This window comes from Pollicipes pollicipes, unplaced genomic scaffold (assembly GCF_011947565.3).
Source record: "Pollicipes pollicipes isolate AB1234 unplaced genomic scaffold, Ppol_2.1 Scaffold_5724;HRSCAF=6776_pilon_pilon_pilon, whole genome shotgun sequence".
Lineage (NCBI taxonomy): Eukaryota > Metazoa > Arthropoda > Thecostraca > Pollicipedomorpha > Pollicipedidae > Pollicipes > Pollicipes pollicipes.
The window spans coordinates 33,071,224-33,085,283 of record NW_023596746.1 but is presented as its reverse complement, the minus strand read 5'-3'; the positions used below and the strand labels follow the sequence as shown (position 1 = coordinate 33,085,283).

Sequence of the window (14,060 nt, the reverse complement as noted above, 5' to 3'; positions counted from 1 at the left end):
GGCTGCCCGCCGCCAGCGGCCGGCGATGCCGGCCAGATGGCCCGACAGCAGACGTCAGAGGCGCGGCAGCGGCTGCTGATGCTCGGGCGACACCGCGGGCGACTTCCGAGACCGTGCACGCGGTCCGGAGACAGCCGAGGCCCGGTGGCCGCCGGACGGCACGGCCCGGTGCACGCCGAGGCCTGGATTTTCCGAGGTTTGCTTTGTCTCAAACACCCGTTCCAGACTGGCATTGAGTGCGTGGCTGGCGCAGCTGTCATGCACAGGCGACGTGGGACATCCTCAATGTGATGTCCCAGAATGCGACGTTCTGGAAATATATAATTTGATTTGTTCGCGGCTCTGCTGCTGGCATTAAGTTATATTGAACAATGCAGTGCTTTCAGAACGTCAGATTTCACGTCTCCCGCTCGCGGTCACAACAAAAATATGTCTGACTGACTCCCACGCGTGGCAGGCGACGTGAATTCACCGTCGCGTGGTACGATAAGCCACATAGTGTGGTCACGGCACATTATGGACGATCAACAGTGCTTTACCGATGTGGCCGTTACATGGGCACGACCGGCAAATATCCTTTTTGACGGTGGGTGAAGGAAGTGGTGACAGAGTTATCAAGTCAGATTGTACGGAAACCCAAGTAAATGTAGGCCAACAACTTTGAAATCCGTGCCGTAAAGGCATTTTCATTCGCTATGCCCATCTTTCACGTGACTTTAGCGGGTCAGGCCAAATTTACTAATGAACTTCTCAGTTCGCGCACCGGATGATTAATGGCATTGCTTGAAAGCTTACTTAGCGCATACAGGACCTCTCAAATGTGTCTTGAACTATTACAATGTCTCCTTGTAGACAAAGCCCGTGAGCTTGAATCAAACACAGCCATGCGCAAAGAGAGCGTGAGTGTCCAAACTGGCCACATGGTTAACGTGAGTCGTCCACAAAATAGGTCATGTGTATTCTATACAAGAGATTATCTTAATCGGTTCACGTTCGCGTGATAAAAATAGTTTTAACACAGCATTGTATGACATGTTTTTTTAGATGGCGTGTGCATGTCGACATTGGACGGTCAGCCGGGTTGCGTCGGGCCATGTTCGGCCGCTCAAATTACAACTTCATGCTGCTCATATATTCACTGGGTCTGCAATCTCGTGAGGACCAGCCCCTTACGAAAACGTCAGTAAGGACGCCTACTTCGATTGGGACGAAACGGAAGCCATCGCCCAAATCCAGAACACGCATGTGCTGTGGCTTGATTCATGACGTCACCTATCTGTTGTCAAATTCACATTATTCCTTATTCATCCTGTCCATCTCTTCCTTCGTCAACTTATTCCGCTGCACAAGAGGCTCGGCTACGGGGACGGAATCTCACAAGCTGCACTTTATTGCGCGGCTGACCCATCCTGGTGTCCAATGTTAGGACATACTGGATGCTGTTTTATGCAAATCAAAGCAGCAGGAACAGCTCTGGAAACTCCGTGTACTGCCGCAATGACACCTTGGCGATTCGGTTCATGACTACTGGCATTGTTACAACCCTCCAGGAAGGGGCTCCTGATCTTGCCGTCAGTGCAGGTCCATCCACCAGCGCCCTCCGCTCCTGGCGCCGCGCGCCGCGATCGCCGCCGACCTCCCAGCCGTCGGCTGCGATCAGCGGCTCGCCGGCTCGGCGGCCGGGCGTCAATCGGCCGTTTGATGGAGCCGCTTCCGGGACGCGAAAAACGGCTCGCTCGTCGGCGATATCCGGCGCGGCCACCTCCGGAACCGGCACCAGTCGGCGGCTGATCGCGGAGCGCCCGGCTTCCGTCCAACACGGCGGCCGGGGACCGAGCGGAGGCAGACGCCGGCCCGGCGCGCTGAGAAGGCGGCGGGGCTGGCCGGCTCGCCGTCCAGCACGGCGGCCGGGGACCGAGCGGAGGCAGACGCCGGCCCGGCGCGCTGAGAAGGCGGCGGGGCTGGCTGGCTCGCCGTCCAGCACGGCGGCCGGGGACCGAGCGGAGGCAGACGCCGGCCCGGCGCGCTGATAAGGCGGCGGAGCTGGCCGGCTCGGCGTCACCGCGAGACGCGTCCAAGAACTGTGCGTGGTCTGGAGAGCTAGCGGGCAAGGAGCAAGAGCACAGCACCATGTGGATGTGTGTGTGTGTGGGGGGGGGGGGGGGGTAATGGGAACAGTAGTTGAAGGATATTGCATTATTTACAGAGGTGTTATATTATCATTATAGTTATAGCGATCCATTGCGAGACAACAGAAGACCATGTCACGGCATTAACCCTTGCCTACATCAAGTAGCCTCCTAAGAATCATATCGGTCTCAGCTATATTCCATCTGACGACAATGGTCTGTTCTTTTCTATTTCTATCGCATGTGAATTATCAGTACTCATGCCATGCCCACCGCTACCTGACGGTGGCTACCCTCATACTGCGGAAACTGGACCTTCCTATTGAATAGACTTTCACACGATCGCATGACGCAGTGCCTTTCGGTCACGTGTTCAAACAATATGCTCGGCGCTGACAGCCCACTGAGCAGGCCCAAACAAATCCATAACTATAGCGATTTATGCATATTGACGAGACTTGTGTCGTGCTAATGAGGCCATGTCCCCGGGCTGATACAATATTTAGGCGCGGTCGCCGGCCGGCGAGGCTAAGTAATATTGATCCGGTGTCACAGCGTGGGGGATCGGGGACCGAGGGCGACACCGTCCTACAGTTCATCTGCCCCCCCCCCCCCCCGCCCCCCGCCGCCGGCGGCTCGGCTCAGACCACCAGCTGTAGCCAGCGCCGCCCCGAGGAATTACCGCCGCCGCCTTCGGACCAACTTTTAACTAGACGGCGGCGGCGGCGACCGCCATGGGCCGGTCCCGGCCGGGCTATCTCGGGCAGCAGGCGCCGGCGGCGGTGACACCCTGAGCCCGCCGTCGGGGCCGGCCTGGTGCGGTTCATCCCGCCGCCGTCGCCGCCGCTCGGATTACCGTATCTCCGGGCGCAGGGCCGTCTCCGGGCGCAGGGCCGTCGCATGAGTCTGGCAGCGCTAGCCTAGCCCTGTCCCCTAGCCTGGCACCACCGCGCGGCCGCTGGCGGCCCGCGGCGGGGGGAGGTGACGGCCGCTGGCGGCCCACGGCGGGGGGAGCTAACGGTTGCTGGCGGCCCGCGGCGGGGGAGCTGACGGCCGTTGGCGGCCCGCGGCGAGGGGAGCTGGCGGCCGCCGACGGTCCGCGGCGGGGGAGCTGACGGCCGCTGGCGGTCTGCGGCGAGGGGAGCTGACGGCTGCTGGCGGTCCGCGGCGGGAGGAGCTGGCGGCCGCTGACGGTCCGCGGCGGGGGAGCTGACGGCCGCTGGCGGTCTGCGGCGAGGGGAGCTGACGGCTGCTGGCGGTCCGCGGCGGGAGGAGCTGACGGCCGCTGGCGGTCTGCGGCGGGAGGAGCTGACGGTCGCTGGCGGTCTGCGGCGGGGGGAGCTGACGGCCGCTGGCGGCCCGCGGCGGGAGGAGCTGACGGCCGCTGGCGGCCCGCGGCTAGGGGAGCTGACGGCCGCTGGCGGTCGCTGGGCACGGAGCCGTGGCGGCCCCGAGAGGTGGTGTCGACACGGCGCCGACTCGCGCCCCGAGGTGCGCTAATCCGGCCGACCGGTGGCCGTGGGGCTTCCGAGGCCCGTGTCGTGGGACGGAGGCCAAGCCCGGACCGGCTCGGGCTGCCCGGCCGGCGACGTAAGCTAGGTTCGCCGGCACTCAGACCGCTATCGCCCAGTCCGTTTCAAAGGGTTGGTTTCCAGCGATTCAGACTGCTAACATATAAGCTTCGCATCTTTTCAAAGTTATCAATGTTTCTTATGCTATGATCGATTTTTCTTCTCTCACGATAGACTCGTTTTCGAAAGTTCGTTGGTGTTTGATTAGCTACGCCTTTGATTAAATTTTTTCGTTCGATGCATTTGGTTAGTTTTTTCTCGGAGCCCTTCAATCGACCTTCAGAATCAGCCATCTAGGTCTGCAGGCCTGATTAACAGGTGGAGCTCCTGAAGCCGCACCACGTCCACTCCTGCTGGGCGTCAGGGGGTCAACACACGACCGCCTGGATCCGCAGCGTGCCCCCTCCCCTCCCCTCTGCGGTCGACCCATCACCCTGCCCCGGGCGCGCTGCGGGTCAGAAGGGAAAGGAGAGACGCAGGCCGCGCCTTCCCAGCCCCGCCTGGCTATGACCAACTCATCAACGGATTAGGGTCGGAATTGGCAAGGGAAAACTGCCCTCCGGGGGCCCATTGTCGGCCGGGGCGGCCGTGCTGACTGCGCAAAGCCTTCCCTTCGCGCTGACGACAGAAGGCACTGGAATATTCGACAGCCCGGACCACACAACGGCCAGCAACGTGATCGATGGCCGGGCCTTCTCGGTATGGCCACAATGAACGACACGAGGGCTCTTTTCCACCATGGATTGGATGGCTTGGGCAGCGTTTTATTGCCAGGTAGTTTGGCACTGCCACACCTCCTGGGCTGAGCTCTCCGATAAGTTTACCTTACAAATGACTAGCGCCAGGCTGACTTAGTCTTGTAAATCGCTTAACGTCTGCTTAAGAGCTGAGAAATACAGCCCGCCTTGACCACAAATATTGCAGTTCGACCGGAATGAAGAGAAACGGCGGGGCAGCATGGCGTGCGTGGGAATGCAGTCGCTTCTTTCAAGCTGAGGCACGAGAGACTTGCAGATTTACAAACAGCCACAACCTACACGGGGTGCAGTGACCACTATCACTAGGTCTCAAGGTGCGCTTACGTACTACTCCTAGCATTAAAATGAAAGCTGCATTTCTCTGTTTAAACTCTTTGTTTTGATGGCACCGAAGTGTCCTTGATCGGGCAGACAAAACAGACACGTCGAAATCAGGGCCAGGGGTGTGAGCTCTGACGTTTGCTCTTCGCCTCCATCCTGTTGTCCTCATACTTGGCCTCGGAAAAGAACTCTCCATCCCGACCCACGAACTTAACCCATGACCCGTGCACCCCAGAATCAGTTTGCAGAGCCATGTCAATTTCGGCAGACGATTTGTTCTATATACTTATATACTATTACCATTCCTATATACTTATATACTATTCCATATACTATTCTTCAGATGCATTAGGTGTCCCTCAGCAACACATGCTGCCACAGTAGCGATAATATACTGACATATGAGTATCTTTCTTAGTATTTGGCGCCAGTAATGGTGGCCACAGGGCGAGGTGTGCGCGTATTAACTTGGCAACGGATGCCACGAATCGCGATTATCCCTAGCTGAGTGAAATCCGCCCACCAAAACGACTCGTACGAGGCTGAAACATTCAAACGTTGACGTTCATACGCCGTCTGCAGAAATTGCCACATACCAATCCTCGGGAATATATCAATCCCCGAGGCAGTTCCGGTTCAGACAACCCTTCAAGCATGACCGCAAACCCTCATAAGCCTGGTCTACCGGGCGAACCATCAAAGATCCTGGTTCTGATGGTGTGCGGGATAATTCGGCCATCCATTATTGCTGCTGCATCATCAGGGCATTGGGTACGGCCCGGTTAACCACGGGCAGTGCCGTGGTGTTTTGAACATGTATTGTCGGCCTTCCGTTTGCCACGCTGCAGCTACGGGGAGACGGCCGCCCGATGCACGCCGTAGTTGTAACCCTGCATTCAGGTCCGCTCCCAGCGGCACAGTCTCCCCCATCTAGCACGCGCGCGGCCAGTGCCCGGTGCAGCTGCCTCCGCGCGGCGGCTGGCGGCACCCCAGGCAAAGAGCAATAAACGCAGATTGGCGGATGGTTACTTTCGCGTAAGCGTCCTTCCGCGTTTCCAGGCGCAGAGGCGATACAGGTAGGGAGGAACGTCTCTGAAACAAGGCACCCTTAAGGTCTTGACATGTGAATAAGTGCTGCTGGAGGCAGCAGGTTGAGAACGCCGGTCTGCTCCCAGGACGCAGTTATATCGTGAGCAGCCAGACGGTGTGCACTCCCGCTCATCCTGAGGCTGCGAACCCGGAAAACAGCTTACCTGAAGCTCCGGCCGCTACGGTTGCACGATATACCGCGAAAAGAGGCTTACCGATCACTCAGATAACACCATGAACACTGGCACCCGCCTAAAACTCGACGTAAATGCGAAATACTGCCGACAGCGCACACGACATGGCCGTCCGGCGCTTTGTAGCACGTTCACTCACCGCTCGCTAGGTGGCAGCCCTGTACGGCCTCGGTAAGGCAGGCTGCGCGAAGCCAGCGCCATCGTCCGTGGGGACTTGAGGCGCCGGACAAGGGCGTATCCTTGACCACGGCGGTGCAGCATCCCATGAACAGGTGGGGGCCGCGAGCCCGCGAACGAATTCTTATCTCCGGCAGCGTCAGTCGATGTTTTGTTCAGCATGTTGCTTGAAATGTTACTTAAAAATATCCACCAGGAGCTGATGATTTGACCACTGATGATGATATGCAGTTCATAATTATGATTTGTGGTTACGTTTATAGTGATCCACTGTGGTGGTCTGCGGGAGTTCCATGCAGTGAATATTTAACGCACTTTTTCAAATGCAATCCTAAATCTTGTAACCATTCGACCTTGACGACTGCTCTTGCAGGACACCAAGGTGCTTTGGGTTGGTGGATGATGTTCTATGCAGTTTGTCTTAAGACTGTGCTTTTGAAGAGTGTTGATGGCAATTTGATCATACTGTGTGACATTTTTAAGTCAATGTAGTAAGGAGGTGGCAGATTATTGGTATGCTGCTGGCAGCTTAACCCACGCCATGAAAGGGAAGGGGGGGGGGGAGGAGTTGACGCGCCTACCCCCTACAATTTCCTGAATATATGTGTACGGTATGATATGCAATTGCACCGAATTTTTCGGAGGTCTCTAGGACCGTCATTGCACATGTTTTAATGCAAAACAACATTTAAAAACAACAACAAAACCTTTCTGGCTTCTGAGAAGTGACCATTTTTTAGGAACACTGCACGGCGATCTACAGCCGACGCCGGAGGCGGCCAGTGACGTACGTCTCCGTCGATCACGCGGCTCGAGCCGATGCTGTAATATAACTGGAGTGACACATAATAAATATGCTTAAAATACAGAACACCATATGTCATTGTGCTCAAAACTTAATAATGAACCCGTCTCATTGGTCTGAATGTCCCTGCATGCAATGACTTCGTACATATTGATATGCAACTATGGAGTTGTTCGATTTCAAGAACAGATGGCCTTTGACCTTACATGGTTGGGTGATTTTTGACCTAGCAACATCTGACTTATTGGCAATCGCGATGCATTATCGAGACCAATCCATTCTTGTTGCTATGAGACTGTTTCGTTTTTTGTTTGGAATAGTATGGGTGTTGCGTCCCCCACCCCTTATCAATCCACGTTATGAAAACCCCGAACCAGGGCGAGGGTTATGAAGACAAATGCTGCTAATGCGCCCGCAAACGTAAACTATGACCTACAGCCGCAATGATGACGAAACAAGCTGTGCGCTGTTGTCGGGTCCCAAAATCAAATGATGCAGTTTGCAAGTCAAATAAATGATTTAAAGCGCCCCACCTTCCTTTGAAAAAGCTAGCTCCTTCATTCAAGCAAGAACGGTGGGAAGTGCTACGAGAACCATGAGAGACCGCTTGGTTTCCCTTTGCGAACCCCTGGAGGTGCATGTTTCTATAGCAAATGGATCATAGTTGACGAGATTACTTGATTTATGCGAACAGCAGCCACTGTATCAATGTCCCGCAATTCAACAGGGATGCACTGCGAGATTGTTTTTTGCATGTTTGTGGCCACAGCAATTATTCACCATCGCACATAGGATGCAGTTGCGCGAATGTTCCAAACTGGGCGCTTCTTGGCGCTCCTTGACATAAGCACAAGCACCATAAACCACGGCCAGTTGATCTAACCGCCCGGGTTTTCACAGGAAGCTTGTGGCGCTCCGGAGGGAACTGGCCTAATCAGGTCCCCACGACACAATGGATCAGGTCCCCACGGCACAATGACCTGATCAGGTCCCCACGGCACAATGACCTGATCAGGTCCCCACGACACAAGTCGTTCTTCGCGGGTGAGAGCACCGGATGATGCGCGCCGCGTGCTGCTGACCGGCCGCTGCAGACGAGCCTGCATTCGTCGTCAAGCTCTGGCGATTGCTGTCAGAGGGTCCGGGCCTTCAGAACGTGAGATTCAACTGTCATGGACCAGTTAAGCACGCCGTTCCGAATGGTGTTGAACGAAGTATCTCACGAGTGTGAGGACTGAAAGGAAGCTTTAGGTGAGTGGGGTTGCCAGAAAACTGAATGCATGCAGCTTCACGTTTGAAACAGGTGAGCAAACGTTCGGATGAGAGCATCTCTACTCATCTCTCCTGACGCGATGCAGCCTGGATCTAAATGATGTGTCGTGATGCTTCTCCACAGGCTGATATTTCCCCCGGAAATTAAATCTGAAAGCAGAAGAAGGGAGTTCTCATGTATGATCAGCTCAAGCCTCTGATGTATTGAAAGGACCCGAAGGCATCTTTATTGATATCGACAACACTGTTGAATAATAATGACAATGCACGACGCTCAGTATACCAGAAGGCGCAGAACAAGCGAAATATTGATACAGAATGTGACATTGAAAGAAACCAACTTTTGATCAGTGCTTTTTATGACATTTTCCCGATAACTCACTTGGTTAGAGCGCTACCTTCCACCCAACCACCCGTGGCTGGGTAGGTTCGAGCCACTTTAGCCGCTCGCTGTCAGCTCTTGACATTTATTACCTGCGGCCGGTGGCAGAGGACGCGTTTGAGTTCAGATGACGTCAGAGGTCAGGACGAACCATGCCGAGCAATGCGAGCGGCACCTCAAATTCCCCCCCCCCCCCCCCCCCAAATTCTGCCGTTCACCCGACATTTCAAGATAGTACGCGGGGGCCAGGTCTCACCCACTAAGCACTCCTTAGCGTCAGTTCTAAAGTCGTAAACACTATGCGATTTATCGCAAACAATAAAGCAAACATTCTGCGATTGACGATTGTGATATGTATGGGGTTTTGGATTCTGGAAATTCAGATAAAATCACTGAACAATTTGGACAATAAGGCCATGATTTACCTGTAATATTCGTAACAATGCAGCATTTCCTGACGCGTCCTATGACTGGTGACATCCGGTACAACAAATACGAGAACACTAGTTTTGACTACATGGTGACTGATGCGTATGGTTTGCCATAGACCAGTTGTCTGTAGCTCTAATCACTGAGCACTTCACGCTTCCCCGTCTTTCAGAATCGGCTGAGGATGTCAACGGTTTCCCAGACCACTCAAAATGCAACATTAACGGTCGAATTTTTAAAGGCATAGAGTATTAAAGGCAATGCTGTAAACAAGATGGGAAACGGATGTGTATAATGTTGTGTATTGAATGCTCGATTTACCAATAAGTGTTTGAAATATGATCGTTACTTTAGCAAGTGCAGTTTACAGATGCCGATCGAAGGCGGGGTAATGAGTGAAGAACAGAGACGACGACTGAGATCTCATCAGGTGATGAAAATGTCGCTTACCAATTAAATTAATAAATTATGCAATTTCGCCCATTTTAGGCTTCTGGTTAAAGCTTTTGTCATTTGTGGTCATTGAAGTGGTATTTGGCGCACTGTTACTACAGTGCATGCAAACAATCAACAGGTTTTCATAGCCTTTCTCCTCTCCGAGGTCTGGCTGGTGCCATTACTCTTGATGTTTTCATTTTATATACTTGCAGCATGCATCATAATGAGCATTTCTTCAGTTGGATGTTCTGATTATCCAGGTTAGGTTTGACCATCTCAGAGCAACGAATCATCTTCAAAGCCAAACCGATCTTTTCTATTTGAGCAAACGATAAGAAGCGCTGCCATACGTTGCAACATACCATTTTTGAGGGTGATTCGGTACAAAATCATTTTTTGGTGAGGCTGAGGGCTTCGTAAAAACCTGACGTACAATAATAAGTTATTCTTGAGCTTACTTAGATGTGAAACGTTGACCGATTAACCCGTTTTTACGCCCGTTCCATACTCGGGGGCTGGCAGACTTTCCTGTCAATTATTGAACCAATGCAGATCGAACATTGAAATGAGAACCGGCGTGTTGCTCGTGGTCTAAGACATCTAAACATACCTTTTTTGTTCCACCTCATTTGATGGGCTTCCAGGTCAGGAAAATAACCTTAAGGTGGTTATATACATAAAATAAAATGAAGCGTTCTCGCCATAGTAGTTTTCAACGTCAAGACAAAAGTAATTGCGTAAGCAGCAGTGTATTCTTTTCTCTTTTTCGGTTCTGGAAAGGTGCGGGTTCTTGGGTCTGGGTCAATTGATGGACATCACAGGTCATGGAAACATCACCAGAGTCGCCATGGTCATTGGAGTTAGTGCACGATATATTTCCCCACCATATTTCCCACTACTAGTAGCCGGCGTAATTCATAAGGTTGAGTTACGGGGAAGAAAACAACGCAATGATCATCTTTTGAGTTGTTCAATTGCACTTGTTTTGGGGGGTCAGTTCGTTAATTTTTAGATCGACTTAATATTTGAAATCTACATGCATTGTATTGCTGTGCAATGTAGGTAGCTGTCCCACGTCCATTGCATAAGCGTAATTTTAATTTAACGACGACGCAGCTGTGAATAATTTGAATTCGTTGCATTTGACGCGTGAAAGTCGACGTCAAATTTGCATGCGAGGCGTCAATGTCTTCCTCTGTCTGTGATATGATAATTACCCAGGTGCTACAACGCCACGAACGGCATTCGGCGCAAGATGACGGACCGTTAGAAATGACTAATAAGTCGAAAACAGGTGAAAGGCCGGTACCATGTCAAAGGGGCACAGAATCTTACAATGAGTTGCAATAAGAATCATAATCTAGAGGTCGTGTTGAAGAGCAAGGCCGAACAAGTGCTCTCAAGTTGTACTAGACACGTAATGCAGCTGCAATCACAGGTGAATACAGAGCGGCACAGAAGCTGCGTGCGGGCACCAGCACTTCAAATCATTAACTTGCATGCAAGTACCCGTAAGCAAGGCGAGTTGGGAAACGAGCAGTCACCAATACCACACACCAGCACTAAGCCTGCAAATAAGGCTATCGATGCTTAGCTACCTGTTTACATTGCTCTGGCTCGGTGTGACCTTAAACCAGAAGATGCAACTCATCAGTATGTCCGTTCAAATCATGTCGATGTGATGAATTGTAATCCAATATTATTGCAGGCGTAGGTACCGTAAACCTCATATAAAATGCAACTTGTACATGCTTGACCTAGCTTGATATCTGCCGATCTAATTCATCATAGTTAGGCACAATTAGATTTCCCATCACCGACGTCAAAATCGATTATATTCTTACCCAACTGCGAACAAGTGAACTGTATTTTCAATCTGGCCGGAAATCTGACTGATATAGCGTTCGCAAATGGGGCGTAGGTAACGACCTATTTAAAACTGATATGGCGAGAAAAAATTCATCATTGAGCTACTAAAAAAATAGGATCTCATTTTACGCGGTTACCAAGCTAGCTAAGAAAATCTCAGAGGGGAGGGAGTGGGACTGTCAGACCACGCTCCTGCGGGGAGGGACAAAAGTCGTAAACCAGTCCAAAGAAGCTTCTTCGTTGGAGGGCCATCATTTGTCACCAAAGTTTCATAAGCCGATGTGTACTGCTGGAACAGGGGTCCGGAATTTTCATTGTTGGTATGGTCGGTCCGAGAGTCGAAAGATTTACTAAGTGGCAGGGACGCCAAGGTCTACAAGGGGGCCAAAATAGACACAGCCTTGTGCTATTTTTTGGACCGTCTTTCCGTCTCACGCTGCGTCTGTTTACGATTTCAGTAATTACGCTTCAATTACGCTACGCTAATCAATTACGCTCTGCATGTATACTCACTGTCGTAGACTAACCGTATGTCGCACTTGCATACTGTAGCATGCCTGCATGCTGTTGCATATCGGTTTGTAGCAGTGGCTCAATTATGGCATGGGCGTATTTGACGGGTGTTTTCTTTAGAAAAGCTGACATAAGCAAGGTGCATTTTATTACATCTTGCTGTTAAATCAATTCCTGAAAGAATTCTACGTCATTCTTTTTCATTCTCTGTAACGTCATGGGTAATACTATGCCCCCTCCCCCTCCCGTAGAAGACAGCTTATGGCAAAAGCCAATACATTGTTTTGGGGCTTCACCGGAGACCATCTGCAGGTTAAATACATTTCCTCACGAAGTTCCTGGGATAAGTTTCAGGCTGCTCTAGATAGGTCAAGAACATTTTGAAAACCGAGAATGAAACTACAGTTTTGTTAGGCGATCACTTCGTTAAAATCTGGGAAATTATATGAATGTTAAATCAGCTCACCATGTTACGTAACAGTCAATGCATCGGCGCGGATATTTGTTTTGGTAGAGGAAGCAATTTCCAGTTTTGCGTCTTTTAAGATTGTTTTTATGCAGCTTATGGATAAGTTGAAATGTTCATCAGTCAAGTAAATTATAAAAGATAAAGATCATCCAAGGTAATGGACAGTGTTAAAGCTGGAGTACATTCTCAATTGAACTAATGCTGCCTTGGTGAAACTAACATACTTTTCGGAGCTAAATACTATTAAACACTGGTAGTGATGTGCCAAACAAGAGTCAATTTGTTTTGCAACTACAAGCAGAACACCCATTTCCCACAAAACCGCCCGGCCTTGACCTAATTTGACCAATACACACTTCACCTTGGTCTGGCCTAACCCAGCCCCACACCCTTTCCACAGTATAGTACCTTATGGCGTGGAAGAAGCCGTTTTTCCTTCGATGTCAGTGAGAGTGTCATGTCCGAATTAAAGTCAGAGGTCGATGTCAATGGCAAGTTAAGCCGGATCAGAGGCCATTATCACATCCAACTGATGCAGTTGTCTTCACCACCTCCACAACTTTTGATAAGATCTTTTGTGATACCTTACTTGCAAATAAATCCAATTCATATCGTGTGCTCATTTTTGCATGGCTTATGTCATTTACCAGCTACAAATTGTTTATAAAAACTGACCTGCCCTCGACCTGGTCTGATCTTGGTCTGTACTGCATTGAGCCGTTGACAATTTGAGCACATTTTTGCAAGTGATGACGAGGATATGCCATTTTCTTCTTTCGTGTCATTTAAAAATCATAAGATCATCATTGTGCGTACTTAGGATTTCCGAGCTTATCAGAATATCTTTGTAAGTGTCAGTGGTGTTTGACAACGCACTAACCGATTGGGACTATATGGTGTCGCCTGCCTCTCCCTCTGGCAGGTAGGGTGGGCACCGCGAGGAATCAAACCTCGTACCTCTGGTTTCCCTGACGCGCAGCATAACCACTGCTCGTTCGGTACCCATGGCTGATAGGGCTTATAATAATGCTGCAAAGCTGCCTTTTCGGATTTTTTTTTTTACTTGAAGTGCTCTCGGAGATGTCAACCAAAAGCAGGTCTTGGTTATGCGAGATCTGTCCGAAACTGGACGAAGACGCTGCTGCCCACAACTCAACACTCATGAATCGGGGCGATTCAATAGCAGTTTTCGTATTCCAGGTGTCCGTCCGTTTTGCTTCCAATGGTTTGCCACTACTGGCACTCGATGCGACGCCAACCGCGTAAACGCATTCATGCCACTAGATGTCTCTGGCGTCCATCGGATGAGACTGCACACCTTGCACTGTTCAGCCGCTGTTACCTATCCTGGGCTCTCGCACGTCCCTGGCCAATCAGAGATCGCCGGACATGACCGCCACGGCAAACGCGATGCGACATGCGCACAGAGAATCCGCGGAGTAGCATGTACCGCCTGGCCATTGGAGTAGCATTCTACGCGACCTGCAACGTCATATGTCGAGTGACACAGGGCGAGTTAACGGTTCGTGGATGATATTAGCCATGGCTATCTACTGTCAGCTGTTTTTTCTGTTACAACTGTCACATCTTGGGGTATTTGTGCGGGATGAAGATTAACCTTCAAGGCGGTCACAATAGGCGCAG

The 14,060-nt window shown here is 51.3% G+C and overlaps 1 long non-coding RNA gene across 1 annotated transcript in view; it reads right to left on the bottom strand.

The window, feature by feature from the left end:
* Positions 1–6,185, bottom strand: part of LOC119103657 (uncharacterized) — a 51,000-nt gene extending 44,815 nt beyond the window's left edge. The window contains exon 1 of the long non-coding RNA XR_005094797.1: positions 6,033–6,185. This is a non-coding gene — a long non-coding RNA (uncharacterized LOC119103657). The remainder of the gene's footprint in view (positions 1–6,032) is intronic.
* Positions 6,186–14,060: the final 7,875 nt, after the last annotated feature.